This window comes from Orycteropus afer, unplaced genomic scaffold (assembly GCF_000298275.1).
Source record: "Orycteropus afer afer isolate SDZICR_OR568_19922 unplaced genomic scaffold, OryAfe1.0 scaffold00281, whole genome shotgun sequence".
NCBI lineage: Eukaryota > Metazoa > Chordata > Mammalia > Tubulidentata > Orycteropodidae > Orycteropus > Orycteropus afer.
In genome coordinates, this window is record NW_006921868.1 from 2,678,905 (window position 1) to 2,685,875 (window position 6,971).

Sequence of the window (6,971 nt, forward strand, 5' to 3'; positions counted from 1 at the left end):
CAGACATCAAGCATCAGGTTAAATAATCTGTTAGATAAAATAAAGTGTGTCCTATGTTTAATCCCTACCTCACCTTTGCAAAGTAGGCCTTCCTATTCCCATTTTGTAGATGAGAAAATCGAGACCCTGGGAGAGAAGTGTCTTGCCTTCAATGTCAGGGTTAGGGGTGGAGGATGGATTCCAAACCAGCGCTATCAATCCAGCTTCCTCCGCCTTCACCCCATGCTCTGCGCCTCATTGACACAAGGCTGAATAACAAAGGGCTTATTATTTAAGGTTCCACTAAAGCAGGCCCTGCCTGTGCCCAGCAGAGCCCTGGGTTTCTAAGTGCCTACCAGGGTGGCCATGCTTCATGCATGTGAATGAGCTGGGCCAGGGGCCCAATTGCATCTATTTGCATTGGCAGCTCGGGTAATTGCATGTTCTAATTGGGTGCAGCCAGGCACATGGCACCCACCATTTGTCTACCCTGGCAGTAAGGTCCTTTTGGAAACAGGTGCGGACTTTGCCCCTGTGTCCTTCCCAATGGCCTTGGTAACCTTGGTGATTGGAATGAAGCCTCAGACACCCAGTTCAACAGCAAACAGCTACCCAGCTGGTTGTGTGTCACATGACACAAAAGAAAGCCTTAAATAGGTCCTGATGAGCAGGTGGGACGGGGCCCCTGAGCTGCTCCCCCGGCTGGAGCTTCGCTTTGGCACCCTCCCTGCTAAGAGAGGCAGCACGAGGATGTGGGCAGAGCAGAGTCTCTGGAACCACACTGCCTGGGTTCACCTCCTGGCTCCACCACTGCCTCAGATGTGTGGAATGCAGTCACTGAACTTCCCTGAACCTCAGTGTGTCCATTCAGACTCTTCAGAGAGTTGTCACGAGGATGAAATAAGCTAATCTGTGTAAGATTGTGCCCCACGAGTAGCTGAGAGGTTGGAAGTTCGAATCCACCCAGAGGTGCCTGATAAGACAGGCCTGGTGGTCTGCTTCCGGAAGGCCACAGCCTTGGAAACTGTGGCGTGCAGTTCTCTTCTGCACTTATTGGGTTGCCGTGAGTTAGAACCAGCTCCATGACCAGCAGCAGCACTATGTGCAGACTGTACTGGAGCAGAATAAGTGCTACTGCGCACTGTCTGATGCAGTGGAACCTGTGTAAGGGGAAACCTGCCAGAGCAGGGAAACTCAGATATTTGCCACTGAGACGAGAAATAGAAAAGTGGTTAAGACTATACCCCATCTAAACTTGACAGATCTGGAAAAACAAGGCAAGCAGTCTTGGTTGAGTTTCGGCTCCCACAGGTTTCACTGGACCATGGATATTTCTTAAGCACTTGTGCCAAGCACCATCTCCTATGCCGGATCAGTTCTCTCAGTGCCTGTGACATGGGTGCCGTTCTTAACCACCTGGTAAGGTTAAGAAGATTGTGGCACCGGGAGGTGAAGTGCTTTGTCTCAGCTCTGAGAGCTGATGACTGGAGGAGGGAGGCATTGAACCCTCTTCTGCCTGACTCTAGAGCTGTTCGCTGTCACACCCTGCTGTGGCTGGTGATTACAGGATGGAACTCAGCGAAGACAAGACGTCCTTTGGAGCTGCTTCTCTGTTTCTCAGCCCCGGGCTCTCAGAGTTGATCAGATTGTTTGTCAGTGAGCTGAAATGGCAGAGGTTTGTTCATCGATCAGATTGGTCAGATTGGTTAATGACTAACTCAGGACATCTTTGGTAACAGACATTCTGCACCAGTCATTTAACAGAGGAGAAGTCTGGTCAACAGCAAAAGCAAGGCAGGGGCCCAGGTCTTCTCATGCACTCGTTCTATACCAACAGCAAGAGCACAGGCTTTTCTGAGTGGCTCCCTGAAAAAATACCATGACTTACACCCACCCCCGGGGAACAGAGACCAAGGGGCTCAGATTGGCTCAGCTGAATAAGAAGAGATCCACCCAGAAACCTGAACACGAGGGACCCGGGGAAAGAGAGAAACTGGCCCAGGTGTCTCTGAAGCAGGAGCCTGGATCACTTCACCTGTCTCTGGAAGCCATATTGTGCTTAGCATTTTTCAACCTGATGGAAACTGGCTTTACAAAGAAGAGTACAAAAACCAAAAAAAAAATCAATCAAGCAATCAGCCCTGGGACATGATGGACCTCAAGACCAGAAGAACTAGGTGGTGCACAGCTACCAATGCCAGCCACCAGGGAAAGGATCAAAACTGGAGATTCTGGATAGAGTGGGAGAAAAATGTGGAACAAAATCCAAAAACACAATAATGACCAGAATTACTAGTCAAATGGAATCTGGTGGGACCCGCAATACTATGGCCCCAGGATACACTTCAGGTCTGGAATAAAACTCTCTCTCAGCCCAATAGTAAACAAGACATACATGCAGACCAGTCAACCCAGGGTGACACACCTGCATACTCTTTGGAGATACATCCCTTGGAGCAATCGACCATGGGGCACCAGAGGGGCAACATTCGCATGGAGGAAATGCAAGACACACAGGAGTGCACAACTATCAGGGGCACGGGGAGGGAGTTACTGGGGTCGGGGGAGACTGGGTTAGGGTTGGGGATGGTAATTGGGGAGTGAAACCAAATGTACACGATGTTGAATGTAAAACAAGCTGTGCTCTGTGAATTTGCACCTAAAGCATAATAAAAAAATAAACAAAAAAGAAATTGGCTCTAAACATACCCAAGGTTGAATGGGAATGGAGGACGTTATTGCATTTAATTATTTTTCTGGAATGAAAATGGATTCAAGCTTTAGAGGTAGGGCAACTGTGCAGCAATTAGAGTTTTGGAGCTGACGTGAAAACATTTGAATGTGCAATCATTGTAATAAGTACATTGAGATAAAATAAGTCAAAGGGTTTCATTTGCATAAAGAACCTGAGCTGAGACTGTTGTGTTAGTTAAGAACAAAGGGGACGTGGGCTGTCGATCACAGTGGAGAAATAACCAATCTGTCTTCCAGGCTGAGTTCATTAAGACTGAGGTTGTTGAACCCATTGCCCGTAGGCATCGAGTTGATTCCAACTCCTAACAATGCTACAGGATAGGACAGAACTGCCCCATAACATTTCCAAGGCCGTAAATCTTTACAGAAGCTGACTGCCATATCATTCTCCCAGAGTGGCTGGTGGATTTCATTCGGCAGCTGAGTGCTTACTCACTGTGCCAGCAGGGCTCCTTGAGATGGTTGTAGTGTTCATCGGTCACATGCCCTCGTTAAGGATCACTGCTTGTTCTTCCTTCTGCTTTAGTGGCAGGAACAGTTCTGGGACCTTTATGTGCACTCATCCTACCTCATAAAAACTATGAGGGCAGTATTGTTATCATCCCCATTTTCCAGATGAGGAAAGTGAGGGCAGAGTTTGCCTCATTTCATTACTGCAGTGTGACCTTGGTCAAGTTTGTTACCTGTCTGTGCCTTAGTGTCCTTTCTTAAATTACAACTAATGCTGCCTGCTTCACTTGTTTTTTAGAGATCAAGATGCAAGGTATGTGGAGGGCCAGTATAGGGTGCACATGCAGGGGCAGATTACCCAGTGAGCCAGGAAAGCACAAGGAAGCCCATGCTTACCTTGATTACTGGATACTCAATCCAGGCTTTGACAGTATGACTGTAGTATTTCCTTGTGTACGGTTTTGCTTGGTGAAAGTCTGCCAGAAGGTGGTAGGGATGGTGGGATTTTGAAATGGGTGGTTCCTGGAGGTTCTTCACGTGGGGCCAAACGTGGGATCATCCTTTAATGAGGACAGAAGAGCCTGAGAGTAACGCTTAGGAGACACTGAGGAGGAAGGCTACAGATGTCTGTGTGGGCAGATGGTTCTTTTGCTTACATCCTGACTCCTCATTAATGTCGAGAAAAAAGGCTTAGGGACAGAATATCAATCCATGTTCTCAGAGACTGGAAAATATCAGACTGGTTTTCTGTGAGAAGTAAAAAAAGAAAAATTGAAAAAAAAAAAAAAAAAAAAAATTAGCCTCCTGTATGTGGAAACAGCTGGGAGGAAGAAAGTAGATCCGGTTAGCTCCTATGTTCGTCAAAATGGACTAGACCAAGCAGCAGTGACAAAGATGCCCAACTGCCTGGTGACTTAAAGCAGCAAATGTTTATTTCTGCCCACTGAGAGTTGGGGGGACTTCTGGTCCCCTGACCTAGCTCAGGGATGCAGGCTCTTCCCCGAGCAGGAGTCAGTCTAAATGCCCTAGCAGAGAAAAGGAAGGTTGCAAATTGTGCCCTGATTCCAAAAGGGCTCCCATCACTTGTGTTGGCTCCAGCAAGTTGATTGGCTGTTCTAACTTGGAGCTAGGGAATGCAGTCCTACCGTGTACCTACCTACCGTGTACCTAGGAGGAAGGGGTCTTAGTGTCCTGGAGCTTCTGTAACAGAACACCATAATGGGGGGCATTAAAGAACAGAAATTCCTTTTCTCAGTTTAGGAGGCTAGAAGTCCGAATGCAGGGCACAGCTCTAGGGGAAGGCTTCCTCTCTGCGTGGGCTCAGGGGCAGGTCCTGGACTCTTTCCAGCTTCTATTCCTCTGTCCTTGACCATCATCATGTGGTGTGACATCTGTCTTGCCCTTCTGTGCCTGCTTCATCTGTACCTACTCTGCTTATTTTGTGCCTCGGAAGTCATTGGTTTAACTCACACTCTACGCTGGTAGAGCCTCATTTACGCAACAAAGAAACCCAGTTCCCAAATGGGATGATGCCCCCCCCAAAAAAAAATTAATAAACTCACTGCCATCGAGTGGATTCCGACTCATAGCAATCCCCATTAGGTTTCCAAAGCAGTAAACCTCTATGGAAGTAGATTGCCCAGTCTTCCTTCCACGGAGCATCTGGTGGGTTTGAACCGCCAGTCTTCTGGTTAGCAGTCAAATGCCTTAGATGGTATACCCCCAGAGCTCCTTATCCACAGGTATAGGGATTAGGATTTACAATGTCTATTTTGAGGGGACACAATTCAATCCTTAGCAGAAGGGAACAGAAATATTTGCAAAGAGCCTTTTTGGCAACCACCACAGGCAGCACCACCACCCCAGGCGAATATGAGCAAAGAGAAGGTCCCTTTTCCTTTCCCACTGGAGAAGGGGAGCTGAGGCTCCCTTTAACTCACCTCTCAGCAAAATAACAAAAGTGCTATGATAGTGAGCTTTGAGGCCAGACCACTACCTCCCCAGATGATCTTGGGCAAGTTTCTTAACACCCCCAAGCCTCCTTTTCCTCTTTATATATGTACCTGCTTTGGAAGTGACTCCCAAAGGCTGTGAGGTAGCACATGTATGGGCTTAGCATGGTGCCTGGCACATATGAAGCACTTAGGCAATGTTACTGCAGCCTAGGCTTCCTGCTTTCTGTACAATGGCGATCACTGGGAATACCGCCTTGTAGGGTGGTTGTCTGCATCTAGTCATACCTGCAAATCACTTAGTGTGGTCCCTGGATCCTGGTAGGAGTCCAGAAAATGCCTCTGAGAGGCTGCTTGGGTTTCTTCAAGGGCCTCTGGACAGAAAGAAGGAAAAAGAGGAGAATCAGTGAGTCTGTTCAGGTTACAAGACCAGAGCCAGGCTTGGGGTGCCCCTGAGGGGGCTTTATTCCAAGTGTCTATGGCTAGAACCAGTGCCACTCAGAACTGGGAGGCTCCTCCCCACAGACCAGGAGCTCACAGTGGCCTCCTGTGCACAGCCAGCAGCAGCTCTGCTCTGACCACTACGGATGCAGCTTGCCCATCTCAAGTTCTGTTTCCTCCTTCCGAGTCTGCTTTCTAAGGAGCTCTGGTGGTGCAGTGCCTAATGCATTGGACTGCTAACCAGCAGGTTGGTGGTTCAAACCCACCAGCCACTCTGTGGAAGGAAGATGGGGCAATCTACTTCTTTAAAGACTTACTGCCTTGGAGACCCAGTGGTTTCCAGCAGTGGGCTGGAAAAGAGTCGAACGTGAGTGTCGCCTTCTGGCTTTAGGGGGTAGTGGTGGCTCAGAAGTAGAATCTCACCTCCCGTGTGGGGGACTCTGGTGTGATTCCTGGCCAATACGCCACAAGCAAAGCCGCTACCTGTCTGGCCCTGAAGCCCTGAGTGTTGCTAGAATGCCAGACAGGTTTCCGTGGAGCTTCCAAAATCCACTCAATGACAGCGGGTTTGGTTTGGTTTCTTGGTACTCTGCTGTCTAGGAGTCCCTGGGTGGCGCAAATGGTTAAATGCTCGGCAACAAACTAAAAGGTTGGCAGTTCGAGTCTACCCAGCGATGCTTTGAAAGAAGGCTCTGGCAGGCTACTTGGGAAAAATCAGTCCCTGCAAACCCCGAAGAGCTGTGCAGTTCTGCTCTGACACACAGGCGTCACCGTGAGTCAGAATCCACTCAATGGGAACTCTGTTCTGTTTGTTTAAACTTGACTTTCCAGTTTTTCACTCTCTCCCCATGCCCTCCCCGCAACTCCTGCTCATTTCACACTCACAGTGCTTCCTGGGCCCTGCTTAGGCTTATGCGCTCTCTCCCTCTCTCTCACTCTCTCTCTTTCTGTCTCTTTTTCTCTCTCTGACTCCTTGACACCCAACAGGGCACTGACCAGCCTAGAAGAGGCTCTGTGGAGCTTGCCTGCCTACACGTGCTCTGTTGACAGGATGGGGTGTATGACAAAGGGGCCACACCTCATGGAACCAAGCTCCAGGGCTTAGGGGAGGGACAGCTTCTCAGGAGGGGGCAGTGTAACTGGCAGCCCAGAATGTGGGGTCTGCGGTCTGTCCATCTGGTTTGAACCCCAGCCTCACCACAGACCAGCTGTGTATCCTTGAGTAGGTCACGTCTTACCTGATGATATGTCTCCCCTTCTATGGAATGGGAATAATAATAATGCTCAATTAGAGTTGCTATGGGAGCTCTGGTAGCATAGTGGCTAAGACACTTGCCTGCTAACCAGACGGCTGGCGGTTCAAACCCACCAGCCACTCCTTGGAAGGAAGGTTGG